Here is a 27710-nt window from a genome sequence, read left to right on the forward strand (position 1 = left end):
TTTTATATTCCAGATCCATTAAAAGAATTTTGAGGGTTTTTTTTTTTTTTCAACCAAAACCATGGTCACACAGGGAAATTAAAATATCCTGACAGTGGAGCTATTGCAAACCTCCCTGCTTTCTGGTGTTCACAGGTCCAGTCCACCAGCTGCTCAGTTCTAACAGGCAGACATTGCATAGCTTACTGAGTTACCTTCTTATAAAATATTTGTGTCTAGACTTTGAGTAGGTGGTTTTTTAAAAAAAAATCTTTCCTAGTTTGTTCTTGCTTACCATAAAGTTTGAAATAGCTTACATCATAAGAAGTAACAAGTGTGAAAGTTTCAGCTATAGAAAACTAGGCAAAAATATTCAATATTTAAATTAGTTCAGTTGATGAAAGGCTAAAATCGAAGGACAGTTTGATTTCAGAGGAGGTCATAAGTATGTGAATATGTAGTTCCTCAACCAAATTGTCACTTAAATGTAGAGATGTCCCCGTATGGACCTCTGCTGGGTGCAAAGAACTGCTTAAACGATTGTGTAATGATCAATTTCTATAAGAAAAATGAAATTAGTAATGTGAAACCAAATGCAAACTATTATCAAAATCGAACTGTAAAAAAAGGGAGTAAGTTGAGATAAAAGATGTAAGATCATCAGGACTGAAGTATGTCCTTCTACAAAACCTACTCAGGGAACCAAGCGCTGCGTCGTACTAACGCACTGTGCCTGTGGTAGGATTATTTCTGAAGCACATCTACCTGCCTCTAAAGAAAGATCCTTCTCCTAGGTACAAGAGTACCAAAAATCCTTGGCAATACTTGGGCCAATGTTTGCCTAAACAGAGCCTTTCTCTTGATGAATACTTTGCCTTATTACCCATCTTTCTCCAAATAAGTGCGGATAAAGGAGTGTTCTCCTGTGTAAGTTAGGGTACTTTATACAGTGTGAACAGTATGAAATATATGTATTGTCTCTTAATAAGAAAACCGGAAAGAGGAGCTTCTCCAGAGATGGTTGGTTAGCTGCTCGGTGAGGTCATCACAGAGTCAGGCGTCTGTCCGTCTACGGCCAGTGTGACATTCCAGCAAGCCCGGGGTTGGCCTCCGTGGCTTACATGAAACATCCTGATTAAGAGTGTGGCTTTGTAACCATGATTTCTGATTGTTTGTACCGGCTCGTAGGCATTGTTGAGAGATAGCAGTGGGATCGACGGCGTGCATCTGGTCTGGAGCCTGACGAGGTGCCCTGGGACTCCTGGAAAGTTCTCCCGCCGAGCCCGTTACACACCAAGGCGGTGCTCAGGTGATCAGCAGAGTGTCAGGATTCCCCTACTGAAGCTCCTTGGGACACTGCTTTTGAGGGGGTCCAGGCCCAGGTCAGGTGGTTCCTGATCCAAGAGGGAAGGCACATGGAGGAGAATTTGAGTTTGAACCTGGCCTCTCGTGACCTCTGGCTTTGAGGAAGCCGTTGGTTGTGATGAAACTCTTGAGCTTAATACTGTTGCTGTATCGGGTCTTTTCTTCTGAAATAAAGTGTAGATTTGTAGGCCTTGCCATTTGGGGTCCTGTGAGTCAGGGCCTCGACTAGGGTCATGCAGGTGTGGAGTATCTCCTTCAAGCTTGTGGTCAGGAGCCTCACTTCACTCTACCCTTCACTCCACCCTTGTGAATCTTCTCATCAGTCGGCCCTTCCCGTCACCCTCACTGACCTCAACTTTGTGCTCAGTCTTATTTTCTGCCATTGCCAGTGCCTGCCAGTGGTCATGGAGGCGCCGTGCTTTCTTGTTTGCATGTAGCAGGAGAGAAAAACTCCATTCCAGCGGTGAACCGACAGTCCTTCCCTTAATGTCTTTAATTTGGGACAGACTACATTGATCACCAGGAGGATGCACGGCCTCAGAGGGTTTAGTAACTAGGGTGACTCTCTAGAGCTGGTACGAAGGCAGATATCTGGTAGGAAACATAAAATAACAACAGAATTTTGTGAAGAGGAGGAGCTCTGTTGTAATTTGGGCAACCCAGAGTGTCCACTATACCTTCTCACTGGCAGAAACATGAACCCAAAAGGAGATGGATAAGTGCAAGCAAATACCAAACACCTCGAACTAAAGTTGACATTCTCCTATTTTTCATTTTCATGGTTCAACTTGCAGGCTTAATTAAATACTTAAAGTTTTCCTAAGAAAACCTTTCTACATTAATGCTTAATATAAGACCATTTACATAATAAAAGATCAGTATCAATATGTAGTAACTAATAACAGTCTAAGGCAAAGAATTTTGACTGACTTTGCTCACTAAAATGGCAGGTATAATTATCGTTTTTTTTTTTCTACTGATTTCTGTAAATCAGATAATTGAAAATTACTATTTAACTTCTTATTTCAAATAGGTTGTCTTACAGGACTCAAAAAATGCACTTAAAATTAGCATAAAGGCTTGTTAAAGATGCAGTTTACCGCACATTAAAAATAAATACTCATTTGGGTTAAAACCATTTGAAATCCAAATAGTGTACGGTAAGGATACTGTTTAAATTGTCCATGATACACTTCACCAAAAATTACTCAGTTCTATGATTATTCATTTCATATTGTACTGTATACCTGGAGGATTATGAAAATGCCGTTTTAGCCTATAATCAATATTCAAAGTAAAGAAAATGAGAATATTTTTGCAAATAGTTAACCAGCAAGGGGCAGGATATTAGATGTATATAGTACAGTACGAAAAGTAAAAAGATATAGGAACAAACTGAAGAGAGAATGGCTACCAAAACTAGAAATTATTTACATAACTTAGAAATTCTTGTTAAAAATCTCCCAATTGATATATAATTTTTTACATTACCTTCCCATGACTTACTTTATGTTTTAAAAGACTTTATTTAAAAAGAGAAAGAGTGACTGAGAGAGAGAACGTGAGCAGGAGGGGAAAAAGAGGGGGAAACGGGCTCCCGCTGAGCAGGGAATCCAACGGGGGTGGGTGGGGGCTCGATCCCAGGGCCCCGGGATCCTGACCTGAGGCAGGGGTAGATGCTTAAATGACTGAGCCACCCAGACGCCCCCCACCCATGACTTATTGTATAACTGGAAATTTGTACCTTTTGACTACATATATGTATGTACACACACGCACACCACTGCTTCTTTTATCCATTCATTCATCGATGGTGTTTAGGTTGTTTCCTACCTTGGCTGTTGTAAATAATGCTGCGAGAACATAATAGTACAGGTATGGCTTTGAATTGGTATTTTGTTTTCTTTGAATAAAAACCCAGAAGTGGAATTGTTGGATCATGTGGTAGGTTTTCCATAGTGAAAACCTCCACACTGTTTTCCATAGTGGCTGCACCAATTTATATTCCCACCAACAGTGCACAAGAGTCCCCTCTTCTCCATATCTTCACTAACACTTGTTATTTCTTGTCTTTTTTTTTATAATAACCATTCTAATGGGTGTAAAGTGGTATCTTGTTGTGATTTGTACTTGCCTTGCCCTAATGATCAGTGATGTTGAGTATCTGTTCACGTGCCTGTTGGCCATATGCATATTTCCACATGAAAAAATGTCTGTTCAGATTTTCTATTTTTTAATTTCATTTTTTTGTTGTTTTTAAGTGTATGAGTTCTTTATATATTTTGGATATTAACCCCTTATTGGATAAATTATTTGCAAATATTTTCTCCCATTCAGTAGGTTGACTTTTCACTTTGCTGATGGTTTCCTTTTCTGTGCAGGAACTTCTTAATTTGATGTAGTCCCAGTCATTTATTTTTCCTTTTTTTAATCTTTGTTTTTGGAGACGTATCTCAAAAATCATTGCCCAGATCAATGTTCAGATGTTTACCACCAATGTTTCTTCTAGGAATTTTATGGTTTCAGGTCCTACATTCAAGTCTTTAATCCATTTTGAGTTAGTTTTTATGTGTGGTGTGAGGTAATGGTCTAGTTTTTTCTTTTGCACGTGGTTGTCCAGTTTTCCCAACACCATTTATTGAAGAGACTGTTCTTTATTCATTGTATGTTCTTTCTTCCTTTGTCATAAGTTAATTGATCATTAATAAACAGTTTGACAATATTAACTCTTCCAATCCATGAACATGGAACATGGAACACATTTTTTATTTGTGTCATCTTCATATTTTTTCATCAATATTTTCAGTATACAGTCTTTTACCTCCTTGTTTAAATTGTTCATAGGTATTTTATTCTTTTTGGTGTGATTATAAATGGAAATGTTTTCTAAATTTATCTCCCATGATATTTCATGATTAGTTTGTACAATAAAATAGTTTTTGGATATTAATTTTGTATCCTCAGACTTTTCCAAATTCACTTATTGGTACTCACTCACTTTTTATTGGAGTTTTGAGGGTCATTTTGGGCCATCCCAAATTAATACTTTTTGGATTTTTGTATGACAACAAATTAATGAACACAATAGCCAATAAAATAATACACAGAGGTCAGGATATAAAAAATAAATGGCCTCATTCCTTATCAATTCCATTCCTACTTTGTAAAGACTTTTAGCCATTTATTAATATTTTTGATAGTTATAGCAAAACTTCAAATTATATACATATTATTCTACTTTGTTGGTTTCAGAAGACATGATATTTTTTTCTATGAAGAACATTTCACTCCCTTACTTTAGATCTCTACTTGCCACATATTCTCAACTCTGTAGAGATTTGATAATTATTTTATATCTTATATTTATATTTATTTAAATATTTTTATATCCTCTTCTCAAATCTTTATTGTTCCACCCATTCTCAACTTCTCATATTATAATGTCAGGATAGAATAATCTCTTCTCTGTCCCAACATCTGTCTGCATCCTATTATTTCTACATTCTGTTCCATTGTATCTATGTCTTAATAATAATTTATAAATTGAAAACCAATTATTTAATATTTGTAATACATTTTTAAATAAATATGTAAATGTTCACCACATAGCCAAGTTTTACTCTAGGATTGCATTTTCTTCTCTAGGAGTCTGGGGTCACATGCAACTTCATGTTACCTGAAAGTGAGTATCTCTAGCTCAAGGTTGAGTAGTCTTCCTTTTTTACTAAGTCAGTTACTTAAAATCATGCTATATCTCATTGCTTTATATTTGGACTATGAATTCCTTATAAAGAGCTTTGTTCTTCCTTAAGTTTTTGGTTTTTCCTTTATGTGGACTTTATGAAGCCCCTAGTTTTCAGCTGTTTTTACTACTTTATCTATTTTATAGATTTATAATCTATTTTATAGATTCTTCTACTTTTTCTCAGTGGCCTGCTGATCTGATCTGAATGGGTCACTTTTGAGGCCTCCATCTAGCCTTCCCTCTCATGCCTTCTTTGACCTAGTTTCCTGGAGCCATCTTGTTATTCAAGATATTCATAGAAATAGTATGCGGAAGGTTTACTTGCTAAATCTTACAGGTCTGAAATAATTTTATTTATTTATTTTTTTGCTACTATACTTCATTGAGTTTGGGTAGGTAAAAATTCTAAGTTCTAATTTAATTTTCTTCAGAAATATGGATTGTCTTCTAGTATCCAATCTTAATGAAAAGGTGCTTCCTGAGAACATTTTAATTCTTGTTCTTTTGAAAGCAATTTTTCTTTTTTCTTCTCTGGAAACTCTCAAGTTTTTCTCTTTGTCTTTAGTATTCTGAAGTTCCACAGTCATGTGCTCAAGTAGAGATGGATGGCTTTTTATTCATTGAGCTGGATATTAGGCAGGTCTTTTCAATGTGAAGACTCATAATTCCTTCATAAATGGGAAATTATATTATCTTTTGATAGTTTCCTACCCTCTATCACTTTAGTACTCTTTTTTTTATTTCTATTAGTCTGATAGTAAATTTCCTGGGCATGTAAATTTCTGCCAATTTTTTTTTAACTATGTGAAACTTTTTTATTTCTCTATCCTACACTGTGAGATATCCACTGAATTCATTTTGTATTCCTTCAGTATTTCTTTTCAATATCACTGCTCTTACTTTTAAACCTAATTCTCTTTGTGATTTCTTTTTTGTTCCTTTTTTGTAGTTGCCATAGTTCCACACTTGTGTACATGCCACATTCTCTCTCATGTCTGAGGATAACCATCACTCTTTTCCTTGAATCATCTGTTTGTTTTATTAGAACAGTTGGTTGGGGTGTCCACTGTCTTTTTTTTTTTTTTTTGGTGGAACAATTCTTTTTTTAAAATAATTTTATTGGAATATCTTTGACATAAAAATTGTGTATATTTAAGAAATAAAACTTAATGTTTTGATATATATACATATATATCATATATATATGTGATGTGATACTGTGTGTGTGTGTGTATGGTGAAGGAGCATTGAAATCAAGTTAATATCCATCATATCGACATGGTTACCAGTGTGTGTATATGTGTGTCTGTGTTTATGGTGAGATTTATGATCTATTTTCTTAGCAAGTTTCAAGAATAGAACACAGTATTGTTTAACTACAGTCACCAGGCTATATTCTAGCTCTCTGGAATTCATTCAATTCACAGCCCAAAACTTTGCACCCTTTGACCAACATGTCATATCCCCATTTCTCTCACTCTAAGTAACCACTCCACTCTCTGTTTCTATGAGTTTGACTACTTTACGTTGGGTGGCCATTGTCTTGTCTCCCATACTACTGATCTGCACATGCTTCCAGTGATTCTTGATGGTCCGGTTCAAATTAAAGAAAACAATAGGTAACTTTTGTATTAGTTGGGTTTGTCTTTATTTACATCATTTCTCTCTCTCAGGAGTTTTCACTACTTGATCTTTGAAGTGAGGGACAAAAAAGGCAAGGGGTGGGAACTGGTCCCCTAACTAAATGCCTGTATAGTTCAAGAGAGAACTGTTAATTTCAGGAGAGACCCCAGTTTCTGTTCTTCAAGAGCTAATTGCCTGCTGCCCTCTGTGGGTTAGCAATGTAGGGGTACACTGACTTCTAGGGTGGAGCTTCACACACACCCAAATTAATCTTTCTGTTTAAAGCTCCACACTGCACTCCTATCTAACTTAGCTGCCTCTGAGCCCAGAGCTGCTGTTTTCACCTCCAATATAGGTTCTTCATAATGTGTTTAGGGATGCAGACATCTAGGCCCATTTCATCTTCAACCATACTTCTCTTCCATAATTTCTTTGCAATCCCCCATCCTTTGTTGATCATCCTCCCCTATCATTTTGTTATATATGTTTATTCAGTTTTGTCTTTTTCTACATGTACTCCAAGATAAGAGGCAAAAAAAAAAAAAAAAAAGCCATTTTGACTTTCCAAAACTAGGTTAAATTATATTCTTCAATAATTGTTTTTCAGATTATTTCTTAAAGTAATTTTTATCTAAAACAAATTTATTAGGTCCCGCTTGGAGATATTTACTAAGGAGATACCTTTTAAATGGTAATTTTATATGTATTTGTCTTACTTCCATTGTGAGAAAAGCACTTTTTCTTTTACAGTATGGTAAAATCAGTCCCTTCCTTAAAATAGGCAGAAAATCTACTTGTCCCTGCAGCTGCTAAAGATATAACATATACAATTATAATTATTTCATCCAAAACCGAAAGAAATAGACAAAGTCCTAAAGCTCAGAAAACTGATCAGGAATAGATACTGAAGGTTGAAGAGCCCTTAGTAGGCAAAAGAAGGCCTTTTTCTGAGATTAATAGAAAATGTGTTACAATGTTTTTTTTTATTTTTTAAAAAATCATATAAATATCACATATTGAAGCTATATAGGAAACTGTAAGATTGTTCTTTGAATCCATGAGAGTGAGAACTGTGGTTTAGTCAAGACTTAGAGTTTAAAACCAAATTAAATGATGCAAAGCTCTGAAGATTGAGGAAAAACAAGTCATCTCTTTATTTAGATACACCAAATATATGGAATAAATAAGCATGATAAAATTTTAGTAATTACAGTTACCACTTTGTGAGAGCTATTATTTATGACATGTTGTTTTAAGCACTATGCTTAATTCTTGAGACAGATATTATTATTCTAGTTTAATAGATGAGTTAGTTAAAACCAAAAGTGTTAATTAATTTGTGCAAGTGGCATATGTAGTAAATAAGTTAGAAACTGGATATTCCCATAATATAATTGTTCTCTCTTCTGGCTACGTTTTAGAATTCCATCCGAGAAGCTTTAAAAGGGATAAAGAAGGGTAGCCCTGGTGGAGCAGCAGTTCAGTGTTGCCTTCGGCCCAGGGCATGATCCTGGAGACCCGGGATCGAGTCCCACGTCAGGCTCCCTGCATGGAGCCTGCTTCTCCCTCTGCCTGTGTCTCTGCCTCTCTCTCTCCCTCTCTGTGTCTCTCGTGAATAAATAAATAAAATCTTTAAAAAAAATAAAAGTAAAACGGATAAAGAAGGAATGAATAGATAGAGAGATGCAAGGAGGGGGAGAGGAAAGGAGGGAAAGAAAGAAGAAAGGGAGGGAGGAGGAAGGAAGAGAAAAGAAAGAAAAGAAAGAAAGAAAGAAAGAGAAAGAAAGAAAGAAAGAAAGAAAGAAAGAAAGAAAGAAAGAAAGAAAGAAAGGCCCTACCATTTTCCAAGACTCTGATTTCGGTGGTATGGAAAAAGTTTTAGGCATTGGCATTAACTTTAGAGAGATTTTTGGAGGCATTCTAATATGTAGTCAGTATTGAGAACCACATTCCTAGTCGGTATTTCTTGAACTTAATGTCTATATAAATCCAAGGGGGGAGCTATTAAAATGTAAGTTTTCACTTAGTAGAGGATGTTGGAGCTATGACCCTACACCAAAATGGGTTGGACCGTAAGCAAAGTCACCTGTAAAGTATTTTGCATACCACATTTCACTGAGACACCCCACTTAGGAAGATCTTCTGTTACTAAGAATAAGACTTACATTAAATAGTGAACTGATTTTGTGGTCAAAGTGAGGCAGAGGGAAATTAAGGTAGGAAATAAACTTTAGACAACAATTGTTGGCATAGTGTAGTAAGCAAGTATTTAAATTATAACTCCTAAGATCGCTTGGAGACGTTAAAGAAAAAAATCATTGTGACACTTGTGAAGGACAGGAAGGCAGACTTTACTCAAGAGGACTACCATCACATGGTTTTGTAGTAGGTATGAGAGTTTGGGCTCACCTACAAAAATAAAGACAGTAGAGATCTGTAGCCAAGGAGAAGGATGGGGATCAGTGGATGGAAATTATTAAAGGAAACATCAAGGCCAGGGGCATTCTTGGTAGCTCAGCAGGACTCTTGCTGAATGTAGGACAGGGTGATAAGACAGTGAGGGTGGGAATGAGGAGTGTGAGCAGATGGATATCAAGGAAGGGGGATTATCAATAACCCGATATAATAGGATTCTTCCTAAAAATGGAGTAATTGGGATAACAACAAAGCCTAAGGTTAGGGATTAGTCAGAAAGAGGACTCAGAGGAGACTGACTCATGTTTGTCTAAGAGAGAGACAGCCTTTGTCAAAAGTCAAAACAAGTCATAATACAGACCCTTGCAGTTAATTGTCTTGATGTATCTTAATACTTATTAGAATCTCAGAAAACTTTTAAATAAATCAATGGGAAATAATTAGGAAACCCTATAAGATTTTTTTAAAAAGAGGTAAATCTTAGTAATTAAAATCTGACATAGTTCCTTTAAAAAAAAATCCAAATACTTATTTTAAAAAATAGCTTATTTATTTATTCATGAGAGACACAGAGAAAGAGAGGCAGAGACACAGGCAGAGGGAGAAGCAGGCTCCTTGCAGGGAGGCCGATGTGGAACTCAATCCCAGGACCGGGGTCACAACCTGAGCCGAAGGCAGACGAGCCACCCAGGTGTCCCCCAAATACTTATCAAAGTCTTTATTGAAAGAAGGCAGTTAATTTTATTGCCAACAATACAATAGAAAAGAGTCTGCAGGCTGCCTTAGAAACAATGTTCATATTGCAATTACTTTAGGAGTGACAGCTCCAGAAATGATGCATGCATTTCAGCAAATTTGTTTTTCAAGAAGGAAAAAACTAATTAGCGTGAAATGATATAAATGTCAATAAAATGTAAAAAATTGATATGACTCAGCATCTTAAAAATAATTTGAAAAATGTTCCATTCCTGGGTAAGACAAGTAGCAATTAGTCAATAATAGATCAAAGTAATCATTAGCTTTCGATTTTTTCCATCTTGTAAAATATAAAAAGAAATCATTATAAATTGAAAGAAAGTAAACAAGAAAAAGTTTAACATATTACGTAATGAGAACTTCATTAAAATAATTTGAAGATTGCTTATGTCCTAAAGGAGTGATTAAAATTATCTTGCCTTTTTAAAATCACAGTTTAAGGTACTTCTCTGAGGAGTTGGCACAAATTTTGGACACCACTAAACAGGAAGCCAAGATAAAATAGAAGCTGTCTTAAACTGAGCCCTGAGAACTGTACGGATCTTGGTAGACTTGTTTGTTTGATTGATTTCCAGTATCTTTCTACAACACCTGGCTTAAACAATTATCATCATTCAGTCACTATCATAAATACTAAATACACTCCTTGAGAAGAAAGCCCATTTCCTGAAACTGAGGTGAACCTCAGAATAAACAAACAAAATTTAAAATGTAGAACATTTAACACAATGTAATCTGTAGTTACTTGGAATTTTTATAGACTGTCATGAGCATACCTTCTTAGTTATAATAATAAGATCTCAAAATATTGAGGGGAGAATAGGATAATATTTTGTCATATATAATTACCCAATGGATTGGATAAACTGTTGGGTATAGATCAATAAACACAGGACTATGCACAGTAAAGATCCTGATGCAACTGAGATTATGAGGCAGGGACTGTACCTCTCCCCGCAAATACAAAAACACGTCTACTGTGTTTGGATCACCTACTCTACATTGCTAAGGGGTATCTGCAAGGCGACATCTTTTAACTCAGTCATTTTTTTCCATCAGTAGATACATTTTTGACATTATCATAAAATAATCTTTATTTTTCTCCGTCTAGGAAAATATTTCTAAATATTGCCATATCCTCACTTCCATTTCTCGATGTTGTGTTGTGAAAGCATTTCTGATTTTTAAAATTATTTTCCCATGGCTATTGAGAGAGAAGAAGCCAGTTTTGCTTCCATCATCCTGAAGAACACTCTGACCAAGAATACAGCTCTACCAGGACACTTACCCCTGCTGTTCCAATTAAACACTTGGAAATTGTCGGCTCCAATGTTTCAACCTTACACTCCTTGTTTAATGGATATCAAGAAACCCTGTGGTTTCTCGGATTTCACCTTTGTTGTGTTCCTTTCTCCAGGAGTCACTCTATATATCATTAATTATGGGACATGCTTACCTAAATGAGTACCTATACAATCTGCTAGAACGAGAATCTTCCTCAGTTTATGTTGCGTGTTTGCCCATGTGCCTACTTCTGAGTTACCTAACACTGTTGCTGAAGGTACCATGTCCTCACAGTGAGGTCAACGTACAAAGGCACTTCATTCCCAACTATAGGTCCCTGAAAATTATACTCAAGTTTCCATTTTGCCCAATCTTTAAGCCATTATTCACTTGTTGATCTCAGAAAATCTGCGATGCCATCTATATCACATTCCATAATGTTCCACATTTCATCTACCAATAAAGAACTTGAAGCAGTACCGTGTGCTTTGGAAAATTCAGCAAAGGCTATACATACTCGTAACATTTCTGAACAACAAAATATTTGATGACAAAGTGCTAGAGATGCTATATGCCCAGAAGCTACCCTGGGGGACATAGCAGAAAGATGGCTACATCCAGAGAGGTGATGAGGTCAAGAAGAGCACACACTGTATAATCTAAGAAAGCAACACACATGACACACATGACCCTTTTATCCATAACGGTTAAACGGATACATGATTATCAGGAATTTGCTGGAGTACTAGATGTGCCAAACATCCTCAAAGAGAAGCATTAGTCAATATGTCGACTAAAGAACTGGGTCATGGATAAGTGGATACCAATGAGTATTTGTTGCTATTAAAACATGCTGATAGGAACGATCTTAATATATTTTTCTTTTCTTTTTTTAAATTTACTATTATTATTATTATTTTAAATATATTTTTCTTGAATCAAATGTGTTTATCTGTCTGAGAAAACAGGTCTCCTCATATTCCCTTTACAAAGTATTGGCTACTCTTCATATTTTGCTATTATATGTATTGTAGGTATCTATGAGAAATCTTGTAAAAATTTGATAATTGCATTGAATCTATAGGTCAATTTAGAAAGATTTTGTACCTTTGATATATTTTCTCCCAACTAATGAATAGTTTCTTTCATTTGTTTACAACTTTCTACATGTCCTTTATCAAAATTTTGTAAGTTTCTTTATTGATTGTATACCTTTTGTTGTTAGATTTATTCCTAAGAGTACTACTTTTTGTTTTACGTTTAAATATATCCTTTTAAATTAATTTTATGATTTATTATTTTCAGCATAAGGATAAAATTGACTTGCGTACCCCCTCATGTACTTTTTTTTTAAGATTTTATTTATTTATTCCTGAGACAGGCAGAGACACAGGAGGAGGCAGAAACAGGCTCCCTGCGGGGACCCCGATGTGAGACTCGATCCCGGGACCCCGATATGAGACTCCATCCCAGGACCCCGGGGTCACACCCTAAACCGAAGGGAGACACTCAACCACTGAGCTACCCAGATGCCCCAAGTCCTCCTCATGGTTTCTATTTCATATTTTTGTCTCATATTTTCATTTGACTTCTGGGACTTCTTTATCTTTCTCCTATTTTAATTTTGCACTGATATACATACATTCCTTTTTATATTACTCTAATTTTTCTCATTACGTCCCTTGGGAGATGAATCTGTTCCTGTTAAATGTAACACAAAATGTATTGACTTATTTTCATAATATTTACACATTGTTAATTTTACATTATAGTATTTAAGTTACTAGATATCAGGAAGAGTAAACACCATACAATGACATTACCTCCTCTTCTAGGGAAGGAGCTAGTGCTTTTTTAGCTGGAAATTTTTTTAAGTTGGAAATTTCTATTGAATTAACCAGAATTATGGTCTGGTTATTGTCTGTGGAGCTTAAGTATGATTTGAGGAGATATGTGTGGGTGCCAAGTCGACAAAGGATAGTTGTGATGGTTAGTTTTATGTGTCATCTTGACAGGGGCCGTGGGGAGCCCAGATATTTAGTTAAACGTTATTCTGGGTATGTCTGTGAGGTTGTCTCTGGATGAGATTAACATTCAGGTAGACTGACTATAGCAGAATGCCCCCCTCACCTCATGTGAGTAAACCTTATACAATCTGTTAGAGACCTTAATAGGTTAAAACCTGCTTTAACGCAGGTTATTTATTTAGGGAGTCTGTATACCATACCTCCAGAAACCGAAATCTGTCTTTAATTTGTTTTTGAGTTCTTACAGCGCCCCCTTCAGCAAGATTTTAAAAAGACCTTAAATATCTGGACTCCATGTCATAATAATGTTTTTGAATTTTTCACTTTACCTATCATACATAACTCTTAATAATTAGTAGTTACTAAATATTGCTAAATAAACATGTGGGCTATGGATTAATTTATCCAATACTTTATATGCCTCCTGTGCTAAAATCTACAGAAAAAAACTAAACTCATGAAATGTTTAAATTGATACAAAAGCCTATGTCTTTTTTTAGACCATTTTAGACCATTCTTAGATATGTTGATGTACAAAAAGCTATACATATTTAATGTGTACAGCTTGATAATTTTGGAGATAAGTATGCATCTGTGAAATCATTACAACAATCAGCACCATAAACATATCCGTCACCCCCAAAAGTTTCTTCTAGCTCTCATTATTTATTATTATTTGCATGTAAGAATAATTTTTAATAACAGGTTGTATCTCAGACTTTTTTCATATAATTAAGCTATAGAACTTAATGAAGCCCACAGTTCTGAAGCATCTACAACACAATTTCTTGAGAACACCTTTGTTGTCATACGGCCATATTACTTCTTAATTAGATCTATTGGATTTAGGATTTTTTGTTGATTAGGTCTATGTCAGTAGAAATGACAACACGGAGGCAATCTGACTTGAGCAAAATGAAATTTGTTGTTGATTATAGCATGTCATTTGAGACCTTACTATGTACTGGATACTGCTCTACGTATTTTCTTTGCCATAATAATAATTAATTTACTTATTCACTCAAAAAATTAAGTGAATAATAATAATAGCTATTATTATTAGCTAATAATACCTATTAAAGGGATAATATTTAGAGGAAGGACTTTTATTAGTGCTAATTTTATGTGCTCGGTGTACAGCAAGGAGCAAAATAGATAAACTTTTGCACATCCACCATCGCCAAACTTACATTCTATTCAGTGAAACTGGCCAACAGATATTTGTATTTATGATGGATTAGACATTTTAAAATGCTATTGAGAAAAATCAGTGCTGGCAAAGAGAATGGGAAATTCTGAAGTGGGATGGGTAGTACAATCTTGTATAAAGTAGATAGTGAGAAGTTGATATTTGAGCAAAGCCCTGAAGGAGATGAGAGAGTGCGAGATAATGAGGTAACAGCATGCCAGGCAAAGGTTCGACGCCTGGCATAGTCAAGGAAGATTGTGTAACTGGAGCTGAGCAGAGGAAGCGAGGGAGGGAGAAGCAGAAATTGATGTTAAAGAGAAAGCAAAGAGTGAATATTGGACAAATTGAGATCACATAAGGCAGCAGCCCTCGACCCTGTCATATTCAACACCCCTTTCTTTATAATAGCTACGGATGCAAACAAGATTGTTTTAGCAACTGAGATACTACAGGGATGTGAGTTTCTAAAGCTGTAAACATCACTTGTCAAATGATCAAACAGAACTGAGTATCACATCATCTTCCCTAAACAGTCCAATCATGGTGATCTTAGAAAATTCGACGTATGAAAACTATTAGAAAATAATTTGGTTATATGTAAAATAGAATTAGTTTCTAAGCCCAGAAACATAAACAGGTTTTTCATTTTTATGAAATTGCTATTCCATTTGAAAACTATGGAAGGGGACAGAGCAGTTCAGGAATATCCTACATATTGCAAGATTTCTGGGATCCTTAGATTTAGCTCAATAAACCTGAGTAGAAGTACCTTATCTTTGTTTATTGTGATAATAAAGTTTTCTCTTTTTTATGGCAAGAACATAGGATTTATTTATTTATTTATTTATTTATTTATTTATTTATTTATATTGGAGTTCAATTTGCCAACATGTAGCATAACACCCAGTGCTCATCCCATCAAGTGCCCCCTCAGTGCCCGTCACCCCATACTTTTTCAGAACTCCTCTTCAAGAACAGTGCCAAAGGAATAGGGCCTTGCTAAACATTTGTATTCTAGTCTGACCTGACATACCTTACAAGGTTTGCTGTAGTTACCATGTTGAGAATAGTAAGACAAGAAAGGAGCCAGGTCCCTGCATGGAGCCTGCTTCTCCCTCTGCCTGGGTCTCTGCGTCTCTCTCTCTCTCCTCTCTGTGTTTCTCATGAATGAATAAATAAAATCTTAAAAAAAAAAAGAGCCAGGAAGACCAGTTCTGAGTCTACTACAGTGATTCAAGCAAAGCATAACGATGGCTTGGATCAGGCTTGTAAAAGTAGAGGAGCTGAGAAATAACTGTATTTTAGATGTTTATTAAATAGAGTTGAACAGATTTACTATTGAATTGCATGTGAAGAATAAAAGAGAAAGTCTTATCTGAGTTTAAGTATTACAGTTCTTTGTGTTGCCCTATAATAACTAAAAGGATAGAATTATAATTTATTTAAATATAGTTTTCGAATGGACAGCTTACAAGGAGGAAATCAGAGTTTGATTTGTGCTGGGTTATGTGATACTCTCAACAGTCCAAAGAGGTAACTATTATTTTATTCCTATTTTACAGATGCTGAACTGTGAGACCTAGTGTTTGATGGATGTTCTATAACCATTAAATGTCAGTCCAGGACACAAATATAGGTTGTGGCACATAATTTTAAGCCTTAACTGACTAAAAAAATCCAGTGCAGAAAAAGTCTGTAGAAATGGTTTAATTGAGAGACTCAAATGATGTCATAAAATATGGTCTTATTCTCTCCTTTTCTCAGCTCAGCTTTCTTTTCTAGCAATCCCATTTGCAATCTCATTTCGTGGAACCAAGATGGCTTCCAGAACTCTATGCTTACATTTATTCTTTGTGGCAACTCAACCCTCTTGACTCTGAGACTAGGTTTGAGTGAGTGCTCAACCTGTGGCCCAAGAAGAGGTGATGGTTAAGGGTCGCATATCTACCCCCACCCAAACACATCAGCTGATCATGTATAGTGAGGAATTCTCTAGGAAAGATAGGATGCTTTTTTCCAAAGGTGGAATGATGATGATGATGATGATGATGATGGTGATGATTGATAGATGATAGATGATAGATAGATAGATAGATAGATAGATAGATAGATAGTAGATAGATAGATAGATAGATAGATAGATGATAGATAGATAGGTAGACAGATAGATACAAACAACAGATATCCACTGAAGACATCATGAAAAAATAAGTACGTAGATATACCCATGATATGTTGTCAAAATCCCCATTTAGTCCCACTCAGCACTCTATCTCTATAATAATATTTCTAATACGAACAGTCAAAATTAATGGACTAGCTATTAACATTAAATATTAAGCACTGGCAAAAAATGTAACCATCATTAAAAGTTTTGGGAAGCGCACACGCACACACACGCGCGCGCACACACAGAAGTTTGTATCCCAGCAGCTGACACCATAGGGATTTAAAAAAATGTTTGTTGTGTTAATAACTGGGCAAATAAACAATGATTCTAAATGGAAGCCCACCTTTTTTTTTTTTTGACACTTTTGGGAACCTGCCTTCACAATATTCTTCTCAGAAACATCCAACGTTTTAGACATTTGAGGACTGTGTAGCACAATAAAGTTAATGATGTGTACTGTTGATTCTAGGAAGAAGGTGCTCCTGAGAGACACTGAGAATCCAAGTAGATTGTATAGTCACAGTCCTGGAACTCCATAAAAAAGGTCATCAATAAAAGTGGTGAAGCATGGAATTGTAGAGTCTAGAATTTTAGCTTCTAAAAATGGGCATGGCTTTATTTTTTGCTGTTTGGCTTGATCATGTAATGTTTAATAATAATGTTTTCATACAAGGACCGTTGCATCTGGTAGTTGTTTTAGGATTACATAAACAGGGTCTAAGTCTTTCAGAGATCTGCGTGTAAAACAGTTTTTTCTTTCTGTTTTAATAATGCGAATAAAAGTTTTTTTAACCTCAACCTAGGTATCTCATTTCTGATGCCCATAAGCAAAATTTAGCAGTTGCTTCTAAAAGTTTTTGTTGGAGATGTATTAGACCATCTGTTCTGTTTGCTCCCTGATACTTGGAGATAAGTATCTCCTGGCATCAGAGGCAGTTACAACAGCTGTGATTTGGCTTGAAGTGTGCTGGTTGCACTATCAAGATTCCAAAATCCTAGGGTATCATAAAGTCTTCCAAGGCCAGATCCATTTACACCAAGGTCACTAGCTTATTCTCTGAAGATAGGGAAAAGTAACAGTTTAGGTCCTGATCATCCAGTTAAGATGATCATCAACCTTAGATATTGAAATGTATTTTACAGTTGAAGTAGAAAGTCCCAAACTAGCAATGTAGTCACAAGTCCATTCAATAACTATGGATGATGAAGATAAATCCGATGCTTTACAAATATCTCTCTGTACCTCTGTGAGCTATGTGGAGCACACCTGAAATTCATCTGTTAAACTTTTTATTTCTCTGGGGGCACCTGGCTGCTTCAGTCAGAGGAGCATGATCATAAGTTCAAGCCCCAGATTGGGTGAAGAGATTACTAAAAAAAATAAAACAATAAAAAACCCTCTTTATTTCTCTACATCTCAACACCTACTCAATGTCACTGCCTATTTGTTAGCAGATTCGAGCCAAAATCGTATTTCATAGGGTCGTCTCTTCTCCTGGGTTTTTGGTAATCTAAAATACGTGGTATTGGAATCAGTGTCGAAGCCACACAACTTCTTGAAATCAGATGTTTCTGTTGCTCCTACGCCAAGCTTGAGCACAGGAAGCTTGGGTTTCCTGCTTTGCTGGGCTCTTCCTGCTTTCAGGGCTCGGGCCTCAGCTCTCCCCTCTACATTCCCACTGCAGCCCTGGTTCTCATGCAGTCAGTCTGGAGGCTCTGTCGGCTAATTACGATCAGAACCTCGCCTCAAAAACAAGCTGTTGGCATTTTCTGATCCTTCCTGATTTGTTGTCTCTTTTGGAGAAGAGGACAAAAGGAGGTTTGGCAAATAACTGATGAATATTAAGTGACAGAGATCAGTATGAATTTAGCCTAATTATTTCAATGTATGGCCAGTGGAGGTAATACCATACAGACCCACGTATCTATCGATGATACAAACTTGATTTAGAGACAGGGACGTTTATTTCGAATGAGTCTTCCTGTGGGCAGAGCGCACTTCAGAAAACATTCTGGAAATTCCCGGGTCTCAGTCCCCTGCTGAAGACTAGTTTTTCATCAGCCTCTCAGGGGGATTAATAGTGACTGAAGATCACATATAGGTTTATAATTGAAGTACCATCCCATATTTAATTCTTCTGGACTGAAACTCTAGAAGCTAAAACATCATTGAATACTTCACTAAGTTCATTGTGTCTACGTCCTCCTGACTCATTACGCCATTTAATAAACAACAAGCATGTAACTTCATCTTGTTCGTGTTGACATGGTATTTTTTACACGTAAATCTGCCAGAACAGAAAAATAAATTCAGCCTCATACTAATGACAGCAGACAGAGAAAATTGCCAAAGGCCACTTGTACAATATTCTTTTTTTTTTTTTTTTGGTTTCCCCAACAGCATCCTGCAAATTCTCTGGTGTCACTTGGATTTATTTTAGTTCACGCTGTTCAAGGCTGATGGTGAAAGCCTAACAATGAATTCTATAGTGAAGGGAGAAGATGGTGTGACTTTCAAAAATACAGCAGCTTTTGTTTCTTCAATTAAAAAGCCCCGCTTCGTTGCAGGGATTTTTAGCACTCCTGTATTTCTCTGCTTTTGTTCATTTGTCACACAAATGGGAATATATTAAAGCAACAAGCAGAGTATGGGATGAAATAACAGCATGACACCTGGCTCCTGGCTGTAAGTGCCCTCACAAGCTAATTGGGGAGATGAGACATTTATGTATTTATACAAATACCTAATTCAAGTCACTCTGTATGTGTGTGTCTCTTATAGAAACGTAGAGAGGAGGAATTCTATAATTCTGCCTTCGAGATCAGAGAATGCATCTCAGAGAAAGAGCATACTAGTTAGACTTTGAGATGCTGAACTTTGATTTAAAAAAAAGTTGGTGATCAAGGGTAAGGGCAACTAACTGTCCCAATTTGCTTCAAGACTGAGGAATTTTTTTCAGCACGTGGGACTTTCAGCACTAAAGCCAGACCAACCTGAGATGATTGTTTATCCTGACTTAAAATATAAGTTTCTTTCTAGCTTTTATCTTCTTCCAATATGATCCCCATTTTTATGCCATGCCTCTCTAAACTCAGTCTGTTTGAAATATCAAACTAACAGCCCATTAAACTCAGTCAAAATCAGTTAAAGACTTTTTCTCCTCTTGTGTGGTCTGGAAAGGCTTGATCTTCGCCCTCCTCCTGGGGTGGGGTGGAGAGACACTATGGGGTGGAGAGACACTACAGGCAATCTCCCTAGTGAGGCAAAGAAAACACTGAAAGGTAATAATGTTAAGGATAATAATAGTTAACACAAACTGAGCTGTTAATTATTACATGAACATTTACGCATTCAGTACTTACAATAACCGTAAGAGGTGGGGGTATCCGTGAAATGAGGAAACTCAGGCATTGAAGTAGCACAAGTGCTACAGTTGGAAATAAAAACTAAAACAAAATGGCTCCAGACTCAGTATTTATCATCATGCCATTGGGTTTCCATATTAAATGCTAAAACTTCATATCCTGGCTTACTCAGAAGAAAATCCAAGGTCAAAAGGGCTGTTGTTGTTGTTGAACTTTGCATTCTTTCTTGCTTTTTTTTTTTAAGATCTAAAGAATTAAGGGCATTTAAGACTGTGAAAACAGTAGAAGTCCAGAAAACAGAGCAGATGCTGATAGAAGTTATAAGAGAGAATTAGCAAGGGGGAACATTGGCCTTGAAGATTCTTCTTCTTCTTCTTCTTCTTCTTCTTCTTCTTCTTCTTCTTCTTCTTCTTCTTCTTCTTCTTCTTCTTCTTCTTCTTCTCCTTCTTTTAAGATTTATTTATTTGAAAGAGAAAGACAGAGAGAGTGAGCAGAGGGAGAGGGAGACAAGCAGACTCCAGGCTGAGTGGGGAGCCTGACCTGGGGCTCGATCTGAGGACCCTGAAATCACGACCTGAGCTGAAGGCAGGAGTCGGCCGCTTCCCCGACTGAGCCCCCCGGGCACCCGAAAGAGTCTTCATTCAGTGCCAGGAGGGAGATTGAACACTGTTATTTATGAGATTTTGTAGGATGAAGAAATGGATGAAACACAAAATCCAGGCTATATGTAAATAAGCATAATCTCAGCGTAGGTGCAATGCTGTGATTTTCCATCTCTATTTTCTTCAAAATCTCTTCCTTTGTTGTTTGTGGAGGAAGGAGAGAATGAAAAGAACAGATTAGGTTGATGCATCAGGCTTTCTCGGCAGCAGCCTTTCAGGCCAGCTCCTTGCTCCCTCTGGAACATTTTAAGCTACCTTTTCAATTTCCATTGACAATATCTTCAATTTTCAATGAAACTCTTCCCTTAACATCCACGACACGGTCTGTTTTTCCTTCTCCTTCTGTGAACTTACTTCCCTAGTCTTTTCCTGAGATCTTTCTATCAAATCTGGGTGTGTCCTGAAAATGTATCCTTGTAATTTTACCATTCATTCATGCACACACTCTTTCCCCTCATCACTGTGGTAATGGAAACTCATATTTTTGCTTCTCATTAAATACTTGTTTAGCTAAATTAATAATCACAGAAGTGTAGATCTCTAATATGTTAAAATTTTATAAGGTAATCTTACAGCAGATTCTATTCCCATAATTTTTGCAAAGAAAAATAATTGATGGTTTCTAAAAATTACTATTTTTCTCCTCCGTGGCAGATACAAAACAACCCATAGTTAATTAGTTCTGTAGTTGTTATCTATATGATAATTAAACATTTAAACACCTGAATGTCCTGCCTTCTTAAAATGTATAGCATTAGTAACTTTTTTGTTTATTTAAAAAATTCATTGTTATTCACATTTGTAGCGGCAAGTACAGCCCAAATATTTTTTACCAGATTCAAATCTACTCTACCCACTTGAAAACGAATTTGAGTTGCCTGCACAAATCCTAGAAAATAATTAATAGGACACTACTGAAGGAGAAAGACTCTTGTGTTAGGGGAACAAATACTCCAGTGACTAGACAAGTATTCTCTAATGATTTGTCAAGACAAGGTCTACACCCTGGACAAATTGCTGTGAAATGGGACTATGGTTTTGTGGTTAAGAGCATAGACTCTGGGGCCAAATGACCTGGGTTCACGTATCTCATTAGAGAAACGACTATTAGAAAGTTGTCCAACCTCTGTAGCTCATTTAAAAGAGGGATAATTTGACTATTTCATAGTAAGCATTAAGATAATGAAGTATTAATAGTACTGACATATAGCGGGCACTCAGCCAACCGTCTCTCCCACCTGAGCAGTCAACCAGCCATAACTCCTTTAGAAATACTTTATTTTTTACTCTCCATAAATGAATATAAATGAAACAAAATTTCAGTTTCCATTTGAACTTTCTATAATCTAGTGTTTCTATGATCTATCTTTAATTCTTAAGAAGTGAATAAAATATTGTACCTAATGTATGCGTATTTAAATATAAGGCTATAGATATTTAATCAGAGAGCAAAGAGTGTTGTGAGAATGCGGTTCTACATACACACCTTTACTTTTGTGACCCAGTAGCACTTCTGGTATGATGAAAGAACTGGGTCTTTCATAAGACCAAAGATTAAGTCTTTTTTTTTTTTCTTTCCATTTACACTTTGATCTTGATTAAATAGCTGAGTTTCACAAAATCTCAACTGTTTCATCTTTAAAGTAGACAAAGTAAGACCTGTGTCATGCTATTGTTAGAAATAAAAGAACGTGAGCTTCATTAGCTTGCTGAGGTCACCATAACCAATACTGCGGACTAGCTGGCTACCATAGACATGTATCTCCTCGCAGCTGTGAAAGCTAGAAATCCAAGATTAGTGTCAGCGGGATTGGTTTCACCGTGAGGCCATCTATGGGGTCTGGCTCAGAGATGGCTGTCTCTTCCCTCCGGCTCCATGTGGTTGTCTCTGTGGGCAAACATGTCTGATGGGTCTCTACATCCAAATTTCCCTCCTTACAAGGGTACCAGTCATTGGACTAGGCCTAAAGACCTCCTATGAACTTAATAAAGTTTTTAAAGCCCTCGTCTCCGAATATGCTTATGTTTTCAGGCACTAGGGGTTAGGACTTCAACATATAAATCTCACGGGAAACATTCAGCCCATAACCCTCGACCTTTTGAATCCCCCAAAATGCTCGACCTTCTCACATGGAGAACACACTCATTCCCACTGAAACAGCCCAAAAGTCTTAGCCCATCACAGCTTCATGTCTCAGTCCACGATCTCCAACTATAACCTAAATCAAGTGTGGACGACATTGAAGTGAGATGCACCTGCAGGTACATTTTCCCTCTAGCTGTGAACCTATGAAACCAGGTCAGCTCTCTGCTTCCCAACTGTAATGGCGGTGCAGATACAGGGTAGATACCCTTATTCCGAAAGGGAGAATCAGATAGAAGAAGGGGTGCCTAGCCCCAAGCAAGACTAGGGCAGCTAGCAGGGCAGATTGTGTTAGATATTGAGGCTCATCAGGACTGATCTTTTGCTGGCTCTGCTGTCTCAAGGCCCGGAGCAGCCCCTGTGTCTGCAACCCCGGGCAACAGCTCCGTCTCAGGCCCTGAGCAGTAGCTCAAGCCGGTGGAACCCAGAAAACACTTCCAGGCCTCAAGCCTGTATGGGTTCTGACGTACTGGGCATTGCGACCTCAACCTAGCGATTTGGGGAGGACGCAGTTCAGCCTATAACATGCACTATTTTCTTTTTTAAAGTGTCATACAATTAATAAAATTTAACATGTGGGCGTATTTGTTATTTTAAAAAGACAAAAAACGAGACCAAGGAGTGAAGTGAACAGTTTAGGATACGTTGGTTTTAGAAGCACAGCCAGGTTTAGACTTTTTTCGTGCGTGTCCCTGTTTTTCTGGCCATCTTCCATACTGTGCGTTTGCAGGTTTCTTCTCTCACGTGGTTCCCTTCATCTTTAGTCCAAACTCATCTTTCCCATCCTCATATTCTCCTGGAACAACTCCCTTCACTCCCGTGGCTCCAAATATGACGGCTGTGCTTCTGCTCAGGATTCTGCTGTCCATGTCCATCCTCATGCTGTCGCTGAGTTCCCAAACCTCCTGTTCCTCCGACCCCTGGGCAGCTCCCCTTGATGGCCCCAGACGCCTCAAGGCCGGGGACCTTAACCCTCAACCTATCGTCCTTTCCATTCTTAGGCCCCCAAACTCCTCTGTGCAAATAAATCCCAGTCACCAGGCCATGTGTTACGCGGCCTAAGCTAGAAAGCCTGATTTGTCATTCTCAACTCCTTCGGGGCCTTCACCCCTCGTACAATTTGCCACCTTGCCTCATTTCTTCCAGCTCCTGGGAAATCTTAAATATGGCATCCTCCTTTTCATCAACTCTTCGGTTTTTAAAATTCTTTGCTTTGCCTTCTGGCTTCTGCCCATGATACTCGCCCGAATAAGGAAATACGTGAGCAACTTAACATGTGACTGATTTAGTAACCCTGTGTTCTGTAAATACTTAGAAATAGCTCCCAAGGAAACTGGTAACCGCCCTGGGTTCGTTTCCTCCCCACATGCGCTCTTCCCACCACACTTTCCTCCCTCGTGGTGCTCACTGCCCTCAATTGTCAGAGCTCGTTTACTCACCAGATCCCCCACCCACTCTCCCATCACACCACGCCGTTCTCATTTGTTCCTAGAGCCCCACTCTCTTGAGAGAGAATAAACACTCAAAGGCAACATGTGAAGAATGAATCCTGGCCCACAAGAGTTCAGTGCAACAGTCATTGTATTTCGTTAGGTTGTCATGTCTTGGGCTAAAATTATTGAAGCCACAAGGAAGAAAACGTGTATAAAAACAGATTTTATATTTAGTAGTACAGTAACAAAAGGGATAATAATAGGGAGCAATGTTATTTTCAAACTAGGAAGTAAGATATGGTATCTAGAGGTGAATCATTACTAATTTGGTGTCTTGGGTTGTTTTTTGGTTTTTTGGTTTTTTTGCTTTGTTTTGTTTTGTTTTTTGTTTTTTTTTTTTTTTGCCTTTGCCTGGAAAGCAAATTGAGGTATATAACCTATAAAAGTGTCTCAGTTCATCTTGCCTGCCCTGTCACTTTTACATTTATTTAAGGTTTTGAAAAATCGATGCTAGAAAAACATAGACGTTCAGCAACGTTAGTGTTCAGTTATAAAAAAAAAATTGTGAGCAATAGGAATAGTAGCGCAAAGTAGACTTGAGGACTGTAAAACACTTAAAAAATTCATCTACAAAATAATGATGTAATGAAAGTGACATAACCTGCCTGAAAGGTGGTTGCCAGTCGGTTTAGGTATTTATTAATATCTAAATACCTAATATTTAGGTATTAGCATACCTAATATTTAGGTATTAGCAACTCCAGCTGGGCAAGTGGGCAAAAAAGTTATGGACGAGGTTGTCTGTTGCAGAGTAATCTGCCGTCTGATCCCTGATAGAGCTACAAGGAGACCTCAGGGAAGACTTAGGCCAAGCTTTTTGAGTTATCTTAGCAATAATTGTATTCAACTCTAAGAAGATTACATAGAATAAAAGTATATATATATATATATATATATATATGAAACACAAGAGAGATAAGAAAGTTTTTAAAAATATATTCTATTTAAATATTTTATCAATATCATATAATATGTCATATCTCAATAGACTATATTAAGGGTTTTATATTTTGATGTGAAATAAGTCGGATGCTCATATTATTAGCTGAAGGTGTCGGCAGAGAGCTGGGTGTAGGTGTGAAGGTGTCTGAATCTTTTGTTTGTCTGTTTCTTTTTTTATGAATTTATTTTTATTGGTGTTCAATTTGCTAACATATAGCATAACACCCAGTGCTCATCCCATCAAGTGCCCCCCTCAGTGCCCGTCACCCATTCACCACCACCCCCCGCCCTCCTCCCCTTCCACCACCCCAAGTTCGTTTCCCAGAGTTAGGAGTCTCTCATGTCCTGTCTCCCTTTCTGATATTTCCTACCCATTTCTTCTCCCTTCCCTTCTATTCCCTTTCACTACTTTTTATATTCCCCAAATCAATGAGACCATATAATGTTTGTCCTTCTCCAATTGACTTATTTCACTCAGCATCAGACCCTCCAGGTCCATCCACGTCGAAGCACATGGTGGGTATAATAGCTGAGGGATATCCCATTGTATACACAGACCACATCTAAAAAGGGTAGAAAATCAGGTGGGAATAAGCATCAATATTGACGGCGTTGTTCTTTAGTTCGTATTGTGCCCTGACCTCTGGAGGGCAGCACTGAAAGATGCGAAGGCGGGGGTGATAGGGCAGTGTCCAGACAGTGCGGGCTTTGTCGTTGGTTTTCATACCAAGGAAAAGCCACGTTACTAGTATTGAGGCATATGTCACCTGCTTGGGGTAGGGGTGGTGTCCTCTCTAGAAGTTAAAAAAAATCAACAATCCATAAAAAAAAAAACCCTGTAACAATAATAATAATAAATCCTTAACTCAGTCTTCCCAAATTGCCTTCTAAGTCTTTTAAATATGTCATTACTTCATCGGTTGGGATTCTTACCAGAAATCGGATGTATCTGTTTCACTGGGCGATTCTCATTCCCGAGATGCAGCCTGGGGCGTAGGGAAGATCTTTTTCTCGTTGACGTATAACAGACATATAATAGTGTATTAGTTATATATATACACTAACATTATATTAGTTTACATAACATAAGAATTTGATATTTCCATATATCATCAGATCACCACCACAGTAGGTCTAGTTAACATGCATCCCCATACATGTTACGATTTCTTTCTTGTGATGAGAATTTTTGAGATCTGGTCCCTCAGCAACTGTCAAATGTGCAGCGCCCTATTACTAACTGTAATCACCAGGCTGTACGTTAGGCCCCCAGAACTGATGTATTTTGTAACTGGAGGTTTGTATCGTTTGAAGGAGGTCTTCCTGAAAGAGAAGGTACGTGTGCCGTCTGTGATTTACCTCTTTTCCTAAGTAGTAAATCTGTCTGGTGCCACTCTGGACTTCCAGTTGATCAGGATAATGCGGGAGACCACCAAGGGATCTCCGTCCACCCTTATCTTGACAAAAGTCCTTTTGGATGCTCTTACCGTGGAGCCGGCTGCCCCGACCCGGTGACCTTGAAGCCTAACTCTTGATTGGGTGAGGTTTCCAGAACAGTGGAGAGGCCCCCGTTCTTACTAATTCCTCAATCATACATACTAAAAGCAGCTACCCTACGTGACAGTAATGAGATGTGACGATCTGTGTGTTATTTGGACAAGGGGATGGGAGAAGGGGTTCTGGATGAATTCGGGGAAGGTCATTACTCACAATGGCTGCTTAACAAGCTAAAAAGTTGTATTTTCTTCACATCAGCGGTTGAAAAGCCTTTTATAAACTGATCAGCCTGGAGAGTGTTACACATACAGGGTATATATAATTAATTTACAAATACTCCAATTTATATCATAAACACCAGGTTGTTACAGTCTTATTATTTCCTAGGAGACTAATCTCTAGAAACATATTCTTGCATTTCAGATTGCCGTCATCACTCTGTTGACTTCTTACCATGTGACTCCTTTGTCTTCTTGTCACAGAGAGGTCCAGTACTAGAGTTTTGCTCTTTGGTCAGGAACTGCGTTTAGTTGGAAAAATTTAAGATTTTTGTGAACTTTTAATCTATAGGGTTTTTTGTTGTTGTTGTTGTTCTGAGAATGTATAGTCTGTTTCATTTTTATTTGAATGTGTAAGCTCTGCTTTATTATTTTCTCTTGGCATTCAGGGCTATTTTTTTAATGTTGGAAAAATTTTGTTTTTCATTGTCTTTCTCTCCATCCTTTCCTTCTGATATTCCTATTAAATAAATTTTAGAGCTACTCAGCCTACCCCTTCGGATGAAATCTCAGTCACACGTCTCCTCTTTTAGGTGTTGGTGCTATTTGAGGATAGAGCCTTTTTTTTTTTTTTCTTTTTAACTTTTGAAGGAGCTTCGGGGGGCATTTTGTACAGTGGTTGAAAAAACAGATATTACAGAGAGGCCTTGGTCTCTACTATTCTCAAAGACTATAATTCTAGGTGTTAGTTAATACCTAAATTCTCTCAGTTTTCCCTGGAGCCATTTTTATCCTGGCAATACCGTTGTTTTCAGGTATGAAGTTCATGTTCTTAG

General features: G+C 37.3%; 1 long non-coding RNA gene across 1 annotated transcript; it reads right to left on the reverse strand.

Annotated features, from left to right (window-relative positions):
* LOC111094241 lies at positions 1 to 27248 on the reverse strand. Its single transcript, XR_005384909.1, has 2 exons — positions 26093 to 27248; positions 1 to 1935 (listed from the first exon to the last, which is right to left on the reverse strand). It is a non-coding gene; the product is annotated as an uncharacterized LOC111094241 (long non-coding RNA).
* Between the last annotated feature and the right edge of the window lie 462 nt (positions 27249 to 27710).

Source organism: Canis lupus, chromosome 36 (genome assembly GCF_011100685.1).
Source record: "Canis lupus familiaris isolate Mischka breed German Shepherd chromosome 36, alternate assembly UU_Cfam_GSD_1.0, whole genome shotgun sequence".
NCBI lineage: Eukaryota > Metazoa > Chordata > Mammalia > Carnivora > Canidae > Canis > Canis lupus.